Source organism: Physcomitrium patens, chromosome 7, assembly GCF_059467195.1.
Source record: "Physcomitrium patens ecotype Gransden chromosome 7, ASM5946719v1, whole genome shotgun sequence".
NCBI classification, from domain to species: Eukaryota; Viridiplantae; Streptophyta; class Bryopsida; order Funariales; family Funariaceae; genus Physcomitrium; species Physcomitrium patens.
Window position 1 is genome coordinate 2,960,353 of NC_143416.1, and position 15,776 is coordinate 2,976,128.

The 15,776-nt window shown below is 30.6% G+C and overlaps 1 long non-coding RNA gene across 1 annotated transcript; it reads right to left on the bottom strand.

Moving 5' to 3' along the window:
* Positions 1-267: 267 nt before the first annotated feature.
* LOC149988521 (uncharacterized) lies at positions 268-3,496 on the bottom strand. The gene is made up of 2 exons (XR_016504078.1): positions 3,338-3,496; positions 268-1,525 (listed from the first exon to the last, which is right to left on the bottom strand). It is a non-coding gene; the product is annotated as an uncharacterized LOC149988521 (long non-coding RNA).
* Positions 3,497-15,776: the final 12,280 nt, after the last annotated feature.

Genomic DNA, 15,776 nt, shown 5'->3' on the forward strand with positions numbered 1-15,776 from the left:
GCAAGATTAGCGTAGACAGAAGATCACAAGATGGAGCTGGTGGTAGGCGAGGACTGAGCAGTGGCTCAGAAATTTCCTGAGATCCAGTCAAGAGCGGTAGAGGATGTCCTTTTGTTGCTCGGAAGCCCCGACATACGTCATTCCAGGTATACTACGAATGCACTCACTGGATCAGAATTGTATCCACACATTGCACAAATTGAATAACGATTAACCAACATTTTTGTTCACCCAGAGTCATCACACAATTTACACAACAGGGGCATCGCCAGGGAAAAGTGAATTGACGATTCTTTTTTCGGAAGATAGCAAGAACAGGAAAAGTTCACAAGTCTTTTCATCTCTTGAAGTGTACCAACCGACAAGGGGAAGAAGAGGTAAGCTTCTACAAGACAAATTTTGTGATAAAGAGGCTTATTGGACAACATGCAGCGCATCAAAGTAATGCAATCCCGCATTATTTTACTAGAGCTACCATGTACACTATTACCCACTGGACTTCACCACTTCTCGGCTGTTGGAAATTGCACCACATTCGTCGCTGTTGCAATACCCTCTCGCCAGCAGTCTTGACTCTACCCTCATAGACGTGGAGTCCATCAACAGCTGTGCGTGACTTGGTTCTGCAACTTCAAGCTCTACTGTCATCTGAACAGTCGTCACCACTTACGGTGGTGACTCATATTTCTACCGTTGCCAACATTCGCATCAGAATGAATCGGAGTGCTTCGCTCTGTAAATCAAACAACAACCTCCGACAGTGTCAACTAGTGTTACCCTTTGCTGAATTCATGTGTACCAGCAAACGCAAGAGAACCAAGTCCATGGTCTTTGTTGTTTCATGAGATGGTGGGGTTTACACGGGCATGTCGATTGCAACATCAGCCTGGTCGGGCTCCACTTCATGAGCAGGAACTTGAGGGTCATTTGGAGGCGCGGCAGGAGGGCCTGCATAGAAGAGATAATCGATCTCGAAGGGCAGGAACGTCAGACCGGGGTGTAGAGGGATAAGAGGTGGAAGTGGATTGGAACCCATGGTACCGGGGCAGTTTTGCAGCACGCGATGCCTACGCAACTCTCGAAGCTGATGAAATATTGAACCTCACACACGGAACTGATGTTCGCGCTGCGTCAACTGGGACACATGCGCAACTCCCAAGTCATCCACGCTGAAGACTTACGCCTTGGACCTCCTGAGCACTGTGTTTCAACGCATTCGTACTCATGCAGGGGTGCAGTGCCTCAACAAAGATTGCGGGGCGTATGGATATGAATGGTCGGCGATAAGCAAGTCGGTATTTTCAAGTTCTGCTCACATCGATGCCCAATCAATTAGTTGATTAATGCTGACATTAATAAGTTGTTGAATATGTGTTCCTGTTTCTCTTTTGTTTTTACCCTTCAGTCCTGTTTGTTGTTGAAAACGTGCAATTTCGGATATAATTACTGTTTCGTCCAAGCGTCGATGAGATGCGTTTGTAGTTGAAAACAAGCAATTTTGTTTGGGATCATGTCTTCGACCAACCTGCAAGTCAGGACTTGAGCACGTGAGAGAGGACGACTAGAACAACAATGAAGGATGCCGAAAATGAACCCGAAAAGGGTACGGAAGTGGATGGGTGGGCTGTCTTCAAAGAAAACCACACGGTCCACTGCAAGAGAGTCCCACCGCCACATATTTATGTTAAGTTTACACGCCGCCGACGGGTACGAAACGATGACACCCGATGTCAAATGAAAACCACCGCCTTGATAACAATCCAAAAGTCAATGTGTACAAAGGACAGGTGTAGCACAGTGGATTCTCAACGATCATTTAGCACAGCCCCTGGAACCATAGCCACAGTGCCAATTTGCAAGCTTCTGTATGGGACAACTAGCAATTGAACTCTTGCTTTGGAAGTCCGTTGTTAAGGAAATGGGGTTCTAGACATTTGTGAAGTAGAAATTAATTATTGTAGGGGCTTGTTATTTTAAAATATCATCACAACAGCACAACAATATTACCGAAATACAAAAATGTTGTCTGTTTCTTGCAAAGTGAAAAACACACAATATATAGTGCAGACCTTGGATAGTGAATCTCTCTACCTTTCCCAATCGAATAATAGCGTTGAATAGACACAAGAAGTGATACCCTTAAAAGATGCACTCGGACAAAAAAATACAAACAGATACACTCAACCATCTTCTCAGTGGATCAAAACCTCCACGCCAATGGCAACTGCGGGCTGGGATTGGGAATTGTTAGGGTCCGCCTGGGAATGGCCAATCCTGAGTTGGTGGTCTTTGTGAGTGCAACATGACGAGACATTGGAAGCACGTAACAAGGCACAGAAAACAATACAATCATCGTCCTATGTCAGTGAGAAAGTCCAGTGAACCAGATGAAAACATAAGCCACCGCTTGTACACGAAATGGACTGCGAAAACGAATGGCATGCAGCATTTCGAAACTAACACAAACGACCTGAGAACATAGACGGGCCAAACACAGGTTGAGGATGTGCGCCACTGTAAGTGAAAACAACAGAGGGCAAAGGCGCATAGCAGCTAAAGTTTTCTGTGTTCTCAAGTGTCGGTTACCGTGTTCACCACAGATTTCTCGACAGGTTTCCTTCAATCCAGTCACGGCCAGGTTTTCCTAAACTAAAAGCCTGACATCTTGTTATCCCAGCGTGGTAAAGAGGAAACAAGTGCGTAGCTCGTCACAGCGAGGACGATACAAAAACAACAAGCAACAAAAAAAGGAAACAAAATCGACCAAAAACAAGAGTACGCGCACAGAGCTTAATTCGTGGCAGGACAATTAAAGCCTGACATCTTCCTATCCCAGCATAGCGAGGAAGCAAATGCGTAGCTCCTCACTGCGAGAATGATACGAAAACAACAAAAAAACAAAAAAACAAAAACATAATCGAAACCTGCACGCCAATCGCAACTGCGGGCAGGGATTGGTGTTTTTTAGGGTCTGCCTGGGAATGGCCAATCCTGAGTTGGTGATCTTTGTGAGTGCACCATCAAGTGACATTGGAAGCACATAGGAAGGCCCAGAAAACAAAATAATCATCTTATGTCAGTGAGAAAGTCCAGAAATTAAATAGAAATCCGGAGTAAAGACTACTACCCAGTGAACTAGATGAAAACATATGCCACCGCTTTTACACGAAATGGACTGCGAAGACGAATGGAAAGAAGCGTTTCGAAACTAACACAATCGACCTGAGAACATAGACGGGCCAAACACAGGTTGAGGGTGTGCACTACTGTAAGTGAAAACAACAGAAGGCAAAGGCGCATATCAGCAAAGTTTTCTGTGCTCTGAAGTGCCGCTTACCGTGTTTACCACAGATTTTTCGACAGGTTTCCTTCAATCCAGTCACGGCCAACCTTAAAGCCTGACATCTTGCTATCCCAGCGTAACAAGGAGGAACCAGCGTAACCAGAGGAACCAGTGGAGCTGGCGACACGCAGGAGAAGACGGTGCATTCAATCAGAGGAGGCAACTACAACCCATAAGCTCTAGAATCGAATTTGGCTCCCTTTTCTTGAAGCAACAAGGCAATTCATGTGAAACTTGGCCGAAACCGGAGAAACCTGTGCGCCGAATTTTTTATAATAATTTTTTATAATAATTTTTTATAATAATTTTTTATATATATATATATATATATATATATATATATATATTTTTCCTTCTCCGTATGGGAATAAATGTACGTGGGAGCCATGCCACATCACTATCATATTGCCTCTGAGGCATAAATACATGCACAAGATTGGTCTGTCGGCATTTCTTGAACTTGAGATGGGATGCACATGGAATCTGTTAGTGTGCCCCAAAGGTTGCCACAACCATTGGATTGCAAGTTCGTCCCTCACTGGACTAGAGCATATTCATGTTGTACTTGTGGCTGAACAGGTGCTGTGACTTCGCAGTTGATGAAGTATGTCGTGTGAGTTAAGAGCAGGAGACACTAAGTCTTTCACAGGATGCGCAATCTCTAATGAAGAGACGTATCTTGACCAAGTCAGGAACATGGCAAAACGGAGGTGAATAGTGAACAGAAAGCTAGCTGCGAGCACAAAATCTGTTCGTAACCAGTATTGGCCACATGCAAACACTAGCAACAGATCAGAACAAGAATTGTAGAATACGGTGCCTTACGACGAAGCAACATGCTTTCCTTGTAAGTGTATAAGAACCTATAAACTTGAGGGGCCTCTCAAGTGCAGAAGGTCGGTAATTTTTTCACTCGACAACTTGGTGTGCCGTGGATTCTGGTGTGGATTTGTTCTGTCCAACACCAGTAAGAAGGAAACCGATTTCACGGATCGTAGGTCACTTCCCTTGGAGTATTGTCATGAGAGAAGACGCGGATATTCATTATCTGGTAGCAGAAGAACATTCCTCCTTAGCCTTCACCCTTTCAGTTTACCAAAACTGATGCAAACCTGATTTGAAAAATCAAGTATAATTCCTCTCTGCAGTTCCCATCAAAACTCTGAAGTTCGGCAAACTACGGATTTCGTCAATATGATCTCAGAGAGTCGAATTAACCGTTTGTGAGGATGCGAAGCTACAAGAATGTCCTTATACAACAAACGTCTGGAACGTTCACCTGCAACACAGGAGATTCTATGCTTCAACCTAGTAAGGGATAATCTCCCTTTAACAACTTGCTCGACCTCTAGGAAGCTCACAGAAAGGAGTGTGTGTTTTGCGCAGAATATGAAGTTTCGACTGCAAGCTAAATTTGTGAATTGTTTACAGAACCGGTATTCATATTAAAGACCGCAAGTGAGTGTCGAAGCATACATAAATAGTTCGCTACTCCCTGTAACCGTACTTTTCGCTTTGTTTGCAACCGTTCACATCTCATTGAAGGTACTGGCATTAGAGTGTCTTTTCACCTGTTTGATCTTCAAACTGGTATACCTTCGGAGGTTTTTACAAAGACAACGTGGAGACATAGGCAGGTTTTGAAGACTACCTTGTTCACTTATTTTTGCGGTTTTAGTACGATTAGCAGTAGCTGTCGATTCTTTGAACAGTTGCGATATTTTAAAAAAGTTGCTATGATTTTAGTTTACTGTTGTCAATAGTTTTCTCTCGGGATGTCACTTCAAGCTTGCAGTGAGTGCATTGTTTGAAATTGCAGCCAAGTCCGTTGATAGTACACATGCAGGCCATCTAATATTATGCTAATTAGTATTAACCTTGCATCGAGTGTGGTATAGAATGCACAACTTCAACCAGTTCACTTCAGAGATGTGCTCTTGTTCCTAAGCAAGTGGTAGGTGTGAAGTCAGTCAGATAGAGTCCATTCTTTTCCAGTGCACGTAGATACGATTTCCATTGAATATCACATAATATACATATTACATTTTATGTGATAAAGAACGATCTTTATAGCATGGTGAGAAATCAATTCTTGAAACAAGTTGGAGGCATTTTTTTGCTAGATTATAAGATTTAACTTCTACTTGATAAGTTTAATCTTCTTCAAAATGTTTGTGCTTATTTTCAAGTAAGTAATTAAAATTTGTACAAAATGTGAGCCAAAATCTATAGTTAGATTATTAATTATGGAGGTTTCAATCTATTATAGGACTTGTTAAAAGTTTGTTAAGATCTAAAATTTGATTAAGATTTAATTCGAATTCGATTTAGGATTTAGGATTATTAAAGTTATTTTATGATTATTTTAAGATTTGATTTTGGATGTAAGATTTTATTAAGATTTAATTAAGATTTATTTTACATTTGAATATGTCTTATTTAAGTTTTTATGAGGATTTTATTAAATTTTGGTTAGGATTTAATTAAGATTTGATAAGAATTTAATTTAAAAAGTTACTTTTAATATTTTTTAAGATTTTTATTTTTGATATATCTTTAGGATTTTTATAAATTTTTTAAATATTTTTTTAGAAATTATTTAGGATTTATTTAAGATTTATTTTAGATTTGATTAAGATTTGAATAGGATTGTTAAGGATAAAATAAAATTTATTTAAGATTCTATTATAGTTGTTAGGACCTTGTTGTTGTAATTTCTAATTTATCTTCTACAATTAAATATCTAATTTATTTTCAAAGAAGGCTTTATACAATACAATAGTAATAAATAATATTAGATTACTAGAGATCCAACAAATCAACAAACAAAAAGATCTTGCTGACCATCAATTTGACTTCACTCTTATAGTATGCCTATCAACATTGACTAGTATGACACAAAATAAGACAATACTAGAAAACCTCTAAGAATAATATTTACAATTATGTAAAAATACCAAAGACAAAATCCAAAAATCTACATTAGATCTTTATTTCCAATAATATAGAAGAAAAAATAACAAATGAATTAAATAACTAGGACCTGTTGTAGTTGAAATCACAATTAAAAATAAATTAGAGCAATCAGCATCCACTTATAGTTGATAGTTAGAACCAAAAAACTTATAATAAATAATAATGATAATGATAATAATAAAAATAAAATAAAATACAAAGAAATAAGAAAAATCTAAAATTAACTTAGAAAGCAATTGACATTGAATAAATACCATTTCGATACTCCAATTGATCTCTACTTCATAAATCAACAATACCATTGGCTTTGTTAAGCATCTTCTAAATAAAAATAATTCAAAAATGGTCCAATTTTGACTCCATATGCTCTTTAAGTGAACTTCCAAATTTTACACTTAAGAATTTTAGAAAAATTTATTTATTTGTCTATTTTTAATCTTATTATTATATATAATTATCTATCATTATATAGATCTTGTGATTACATATAATATATTATTGTAGTATATTATAATTATGTATCTCTATTATTATTATATCCTATAATTACAATATGAGCCTAAAGTTGTGTTAAGCTCCTATCAATGTAGATTGATATTAAAAGATGATGTTCTTTTATTGCTCATCATTGCAAGCTACCAATTGCTTCTATAAATTATTATTGATCCAACTCCTCTTTGTGTTCCTCTACCTGCAATGCTTGTGCAATGTCACATTGTAATGCAAATAAGACCAGCAATCTACTCTTTACTAGGACAATAACGCTTATGGCAATAAAATAAAAAACAAGTTGATGCCATGTCAATTCTTTAATATTGAATTCAAGTTATATCACATGAAGATCTACTCTTATATTGTGTTCTTAATGTTGTTTGTCTATTAATTCTAATTTGTAGCTCCAATTAAACTATAATCTAAGTGTTTCATTATTTTGCCTTATAGCCACATTGTATTATAGTATTATGATTTAAACCTTCAGTATTACAATACTACCTATTCTTATACCATAACCTCCAATTACTTAGCATTACAATATTATTGCATCAATAAACTCTCACAACTTTAGACTTTGATGCTGCAATCAATTCCAAAGATATTGTTGTAATATAACATAGCTAATAGGTGATAGATTGAAAAAAAATATTATATTTTAAAAGATATATTTTTAAAATATTGTAGAAAATTATCTTAGAAACATAAATAATAGTCAAAGGATAGTGAACTAAAAGTACAAATACTACCTTTTTACAAAGTAGGCTTCTAGTTACTTTATAGGACCATAAATAAGTTAAAACAAGATAGATTAGAAAAATAAAGAATATAGATATATATATATATATATATATAAGGAAGAATTAATAGTTTATTTTATCAAAAATTACCTCAAAAATAAAAAAAAAATTGATATACAAAGAGGAGTGGTTATCAACTTAGGTCAAAATTAGATCCCAAGGCACAAAACCACACACCTACGACAATTCTATGGTTTTTTTACAAATTGAAGAGTGGGATTTGGAAGAAGACTTCATAGAATTTTTTAAAGCATTGGTTTTAAGCAATTTAATTTTGTAATAATTTTATAAGAGCTTTATGAAGTCAAAATTATTTTAGATGACTCTAAATTTTATGAAATTTGTAAGAACTTTGCAAAGTCAGGGTTGTTTTAAATGACTCTAGATTTTATGAAATAAAACATAACTTACTATTTGGACAATTTCATGAAATTTGCAGTAGATCTATAGATGAAATTTTGTGAAATTGTTAGTATAATTGTGCTGAATATATATTGTGAATTTGAACTAAATCAAATAGTCGGATTGAAGGCTATTGAAATTCAAGTGGATTAGGATCTTGGAAATTAGATTTTTAGGCCTAATAATGTTATCTAAGATTTGTAAAAATTTGCTAGTTGAATTGAAGTGGAATTATTGAAACTAATAGTTGACTTAACCTCCAACAATTGTGCAAAATTTGAAAGCAAGTTAATGGTTCAATTAAGAGTTATTGATGTTAGAAGATCAACATTAAAGTCAAAGATGGAGGCTAGCTGATACCCAAGTGGATTATGATGTTTTTCTTTCATTTTTTGAGTTTGTTATTTTTCCATCTTTTCAAATTTATTGTCCTTATTGTTAATTAAAAGATTGAAAGGTAAATAAAAATTTAAATAAAATCAAAGGTTTAATAAATAGATATTGAGTTTCTAATTTTTTCTAGGATTAATTTGAATTGATTAGGTTTTTTTTAAAATTTAAGATTTAATTAGAATTTGATTCAAAATTTAGGATCTAATTAGAATTGATTTAGGATTTCAAATTTCTTTTGAATTTCTTTAGAATTTCTTTAAATTTTTTTGGATTTAATTAGGATTTCTTTAGGTTTTCTTTAGAATTTCATACAGATTTCTTTAAGATTTTTATGGATTCTTTCAAAAAAAATTGGATTTTTTTTGGATATTTTTTATATTTCTTTGAGGATTTTTTAAAAAAATACATATATTTATATTTTTTTATTATAGTTTATTTCAAATTTTAATTGGAATTGATTAATATTTTATTATATTTTTTAAGCTTGAATTTTAATTTATATATGATTCTATTAGAGTTGTTACGACTTGTTGTTGCAATATTTTTTTTTGTCTTCCACAATCAAATTCTTGATACACTTTCAAGCAAGACTTCATATAATACAATATATTTGGTAAACCAAACATAAAAAACTTAGTGTGGAAGAGGTTTGGAATTTTTTTTGATTTATTTGAAATATAGAAAAAGATGGCATAAGAATAGAAGGAGGAATTGTTGGTGGTATTTCAATTAATGCTGCAAGTGGAGTTAAAAGTGGAGCTACAAGTAGAATACAAGATATGTATTTTGATTCCAACTCCGCAAGCATTTTTGAGGCTTTTTTCCTATTCATGTAACAACAACATATAGAAGATCTCAAAGAAGATATGGCAAAAAAAGCATTACAAGCAATTTTAGACAAGATTTATTAATTTGAAGGGAAGGATATTACAAAATATTTAAAGTATTATATAAAAAAAATAGAATTAAAGAATGTTTCAAAGAAAGAAATGGTTCAATTATTTGAATTGGCTACTATATTAGCAATAAAAAATCATGTGAAGTATATTATAGGATATTTTAGAGGTTCATGGGAAAAATCATATCAAGCATTAAAGAATGAATGTTTTTTAGAAGATAGTCAGAAGGTTATAAAAAAGCCATTTTTTGAATGGATTAAAAGGCCTAAAAAGGATCTTCTAAAAATAAAATTATTAAAGTAATTTGAAAAGCAATATTCTTATCTATCAAAGAAAGAGAGGCAATTTTAGGATTCAAATAAAGTAGAGTATTTTCTTCAAGAAGCCAATAGAGAGTTGCAAGAGAAGTTGAAAATCTTGCTTGAAAATAAAAAATAAATAAAAAATAAAAAATAAAAAAATGATGAAGGATTGACAAAAAATTGGAAAGAAGTAGAAGAGGCTATAGAATTGCTTGCAAAAAGAGAAAGGAGAATGGATAGGCTAGATATTCAAAGACCATTACAAGCATCTAAGGAAAAAATGCCTAGTATCCATCATACATATATGATTCAACCTTTAATGGCTACATTAAAGAAAGAAAAAACATACATTGATGAAATTATATAAAGAATGAGAGATTTTCAAATAAAATTTACAAAACTTAGAAAGAATGGTCAATCATTGACAGTATCAATAAAACAAAATTTAAGACCAATGAAAAAAGTAGTACATACATATATGTGGTGTGATAGCATAGATCATTTAAGAGGGGAATGTGAAGATTTTACAAAGGCTCTATGTATTTATTTATTTTTTTTTCAAAGAAGGTATGACACATTTAAAAGAAAGTGGAGAAATATTAGAAATAAATTTTGATAAAAGAGGAATGAAGGTATTTGTGGAAAATTCTTTTAAAATATATACGATCTCAAGTAATGAAGCATCAATATATTGAATAGAAGAAAATTTAGATAAATATTTAACCATAAATTTAAAATTTCTAAAAAAAAATCTAATTCTTTGTAGTCAAATGTAATGAATTATGCTAAAAAGAAAAAATTTACTAAAGATAATTTAAAACGTGTTGGCAATAATATTTAGAAAATTATTAGGTGGAATAATCTAATAGGTAGATTATCAATATATGTTTATATTGCAAGGAGCCAATATGAAGCATTAATAGAAGAAAAATAAAAAATATGAAAATAATTAAAGGCCATTAAAAAGTACTACAAGAAAAACGAAACATGACAATAAAAGAATCCTATGCATAAAGAGAGAATAGAGAATATTTCTACAAAAGAAAAAAAAATTGTGAAAAAAAAAGAGCAAAAGTTCATACTTATAAATTACAATCAAATATTGAAGCTACTACAAATTTGAAGAAAGTATTAGAGGAAGGAATTTTGAGTAGAAAGGTTGAATTTATAATTGATGAAATCCTAAGAATCACAAAGCATGAATTTTATGAAGTTATTATTGATACAATACAGAAAAAATGACAATCTATAGGAGATACTATGACATCAAATGTACAAGGAATAAGCACAATGAAAAGTAATAAAGATGAAGAAGATGAAATGATTTTTTTTAGAAATATCTTACAAGTAAGATTTATAAAAAAAAAAGAAATATTTAATTCAAGCTTTTAGTAATTATTCTTGAAGTTATTAGACAAGGGCTATTATAATTTTTTTGGTAAAATTAGAAAATTTTAAAAAACCAATTGTAGTATTAATTGATTACGGTTCTTAAATTAATTTGATATCAAAAAAATTATATGAAAGTAAAAAATGGCCTATTGATATTGAATATAGGTGGCTAATAAGAGTAGTAAATAATTCAAAAGAAGATTTGTATGGAGCTTATCCAAATATCAAGATGACAATAGGAGATGTTATTCATGAATAATATTTTTTTATGCAAGATATGTCTCTATATTCTATTATATTGAGGCAAACATATATTGTTGCTATACAAATAGAAACAAAGATAATGGATGATGGTTTAACCTATGCAAAGTTAAGAAGTCAAGATGGAAAGAGGGCAATGCAATTTTTAATAATTTATACAAATCATGAAAGTAATTGGAATAGTTTGAAGAAGCATCCTTTGCCAAGAATATACAAAGAATTTGAAGATCTTAAAAATTCAAAGGATTTTTACTAAAGGCCATTATAAAGCAAAGTTGCAATGGTAGAAGAGGTGATGGTTTTCTACCTAGTAGAAGAAGTGAGGCCATTATAGGATTATCATAGAATGGATATATTTCATTTAAAAATACAGATAATTTTAGAAAGATAGAGAAAAAAATATAAAAAATATAGAAGATGAATTGAAAAAAATACAAAGTGATTGATGAAGATGATTACATATCAAAGGTGGTGAAAAATCTTGTCTTGGTGATATTATAGATACTTTTCAAATATTATTGGATTTAGATTTTGAAGGTGGTGATAAGCTAATAAATATGCATTCTAAGGAAATTTATGATGAAGTGAAAGAATATATAGATAAGTATGAAATGAAGGTGAATACAAAATATAAGAGTATTGAAAAGAAGATTAAACTAGTAGCATTGATACTATTATTGGATTTTTATGAAAAGATTGAAAAAGATTCTATAAAATCCAATTTAAAAGATCTAAAAAAAATAGGTCATGAATTCAAGGATGAATTGATATTAGAAGATTTGAAAATTGGTTGTGAGAATTTTTTAATGATGAATGAGGAGAGATGTTTCAAAGAAATATTTTTACCACATAATAAGGCATTTGTATTTGAATCATATAAAATAGGATGTATTAATTCAAGTATTGTAGCACCTATGGTTATTTTTAGAATTATACATGAACCATGGAATTTGAAGCCAATTCCAATTCTAAAGGCTCATTTGCCAAAGCGAGTTGAATTGCTCAATGAAAAAATTATGATAGAAATTTTAGGACCATCTATTACATCATATTTTAATTGATGGTTCATAGTACCTAAGAAAAATAGAACATTGAGGTTTATTCAAGATATACAACTAGTAAATAAAGCAACTATTAAAAATATGGGTTCAAGTTCAATTATGGATGAATTTGAAGAGATATTTGTGGGGAGAAAAAATTATTCTATGAGAAATCTTTATTCAAGATATGATTAATTTGATGTTAAAAAGTATCTAAGTACATTAAAAAGATATGTTTGATTTGAAAGATAATGTGGATACAACTTTTTATACTAATGTATTATCAAAAGGAGAAGGTATATATTTGAATACACTATTAAAAATACTTTCAAGAAATTTATATGAAAGAAAATAAAAAGATGTTAAAAAGTATCTAATCACATTAAAGTGAGAAGAAGACTTAACATATTTAGAATTTAAGAAAATTTGTAAGAAATCCTATGGATATTTTATCATACAATGGATATTTATGGAAGTATCAAAAGATGAGAAGAAAAATACCACAATGAGTTATATGTGGTTTAGAAGTTCAAAAAAATTTATGAAGGAATTTCATGAAAGTTTATGGATAGGACATTGGAATATTTGAACAACATTTACTAAATTGAAAGAAAAATATTTGTAGAAGGGTATATATAAAGACATAGGAAATTTTGTAGGAACTTGTGAAACTTAATAAATATATTTAAATATTTGGTATCAAGATGGATTATATCCAACTTATCCTCTAATACTACATTATAAGTTCATAGTAGATTTACTAGCAATACCTATGGAACTTGGTCAAGTGAAGTATCTAGTACTTGTAGATGAAGATTTTTTAAATATGGTTGAAAGATGAGCATTAAAAACAAAAAGTATTGAAAGTGTATGTTGATTTTTTTTAAAAGACATTGTTTGTTACTATGATTGTATAAGAAAAAATCATTGTAGATAGAGACGAATTGGATGGAAAAGAAGCAAATGAATTCTTTAGTAGGATAGAAATTAAATTTTCTTTGACAATAGCATATAATCTAGAAGGTAATGGAAAGAGTGAACAAGGACATTCACTTATTGTTAAAGCATTCATAAAGTCATGTAATGATAAAGTACATCAATGGCCTATACTACTATCACTTGTACTATGGATAAATCACACAATTCATGGTTCAGTAATAGATTATATACCTTTTGAATCAATGTATGGAGAATAATCAATAATTCTAATAGAAGAAATATGGCCTACATGGGATATATTGCCTTAGAAGGATGATTTCAATAGAGAAGAACTTTTAGCATTATAGATTTAATAATTAGAAAGAAGACCTAATGATATTGAAGTTGCAATAGAGAGATTGAAAGAATCAAGGAAAAAGAATAAAGAAATATTTAATAAAAAAAACATCAACCATAACTTAAGGCAATTGAAAATGGCGATTGGCTATTAATTTATGATAGTAGCTTAGACAATCAACATAATACAATAAAGAAGTTTGTAAAGAAATGGTTTAGATCTTATGTTATCAAACAAATATACAATAATGAAACATACTTGTTATAAGAACTTGATAGTATAAAATTGAAGGTACCTATAGTAAGCAAGCAAATCAAATTATTTAAACAAAGAAGTGAAGGTATTTATTTTAATGAAGAAAAAAATATATTATAAAAAATTGAAATGAGACTAAAAAAAAATAAATTGAAGATCAAGAATTCGATAAAGATGAAGAGCATTCTATATTAATATGTTAAAGAAATTTGGTGTATGCTAAAAAATGCACAAGTTCAAGAAAAGTAGATGTTGTAATATAACATGGTTAATAGGTAAAAGAGTGCAAAAAATATTATATTTTAGAAGAATTTATTTCAAAATATTATAAAAAATTAGCTTAGAAATATAAATAAAAGTCAAAGGGTAGTAAACTAAAAGATCAAATGCTACTTATTTACAAAGTGGACTTCTATTTACTTTGTAGAACCATAAATAAGACAAAACAAGATAGATTAGAAATATAAAGAATATAAGAATATATAAGAAGGAATTAGGAATTGGTTTTAGCAAAAATTACATGAAAAAGATAATTTAGAGAGGAGTAATTTTTAACTTGGATCAAAATTAGACCTCGAGGCATAAAACCACACACCTATAGTAACTTTGGCATTTTTTTATAAATTAAAGAATAGAATATGAAAGAAAACTTTATAAGATTTTTTAAAGCATTATTTTTGAGCAATTTTAATTTGTAATGGCTTTGTAAGAGCTTTTCAAAGTTAAAGTTTTTTTAAGTGACTTTAAATTTTTTGAAATAAAATAAGATTTATTATTTGGACAATTTTGTGAGCTTTACATTACATTTATAGATAAATTTTGTGAAATTATGAGTATAATTGTGTTAAATATATGTTGTGAATTTAAACTTAATTTAATGGTTAGATTGGAGGCTATTGAAGTTCAAGTGGAATAAGATCTTGGAAATTGGATTTTTAGTCCTACCAAGGTTACTTAAGATTTGCAACAATTTGCATGTTAGATTGAAGTGATTTTTTTTTATTAAAGCTAATAATTGACTTGACTTCCAAGACTTATGCAAAATTTGAGAGTAAGTTAATAGTTCAATTAGAAGTTATTATTGCTGAAAAATCAATATTAAAGTTAAAGTTAGAAGTTGGCCAACACCTTAGTGGATTATGATGTTTTTCTCTCATTTTGTGAGTTTAATTCTCTTAAATTTTTTTATGCTTATTATTAATTAAGAAATTGAGAGATAAATAAAATTTTAAGTAAGATCAATAATTTAGTCAATAGATATTGAGATTCTTAATTGCTTTAGGATTGGTTTGAATTGTTTAGGTTTTGGATAGGATTTAAGATTTGATTAGAATTTGGTTTAAGATTTAAAATTTGATTAGGATTAATTTAGGATTTAAAATCTAATTAGGATTGATTTAAGATTTATGATTTCTTTAGGATTTCTTTAAGAATTTTTAAGAATTTTTTAAAGATTCTTGTCGATTTCTTTTAGTTTTTTTAGATTTTTTTTAAAGATTTCTATTAGATTTCTTTTAGATTTCTCTAAGATTTTGTAGATTTCTTTTAGATTTAGGATTTAGGATTTTTTGTATTTATTTTATAATTTATTTGAAAATTCAATTGAATTTGATCAATGTTTAATTATATTTATTAAAATTTAATTGTAATTTATATAAAATTCTATTAAAATTTTTAGGACTTGTTGTTGCAAATTTCTTTTACCTTCCACAACCAAGTGCCTAATACATTCTCAAGTATGACTTCATGTAATACAACAACGCAACCTAGCACTAATGCAAAACAATGCTGTGATTTTTATGTATCATGTAATAATGTAGTGCCTTATGATGTATCTAGATCTGTATCGAAGAATAGAGTATTGTGTTGCAAAATAATCTTGCAACAAAACAATGCTTTCTAATACAAAAATTCAAAAAATTGAAAAAAGATTTATTTATTTATT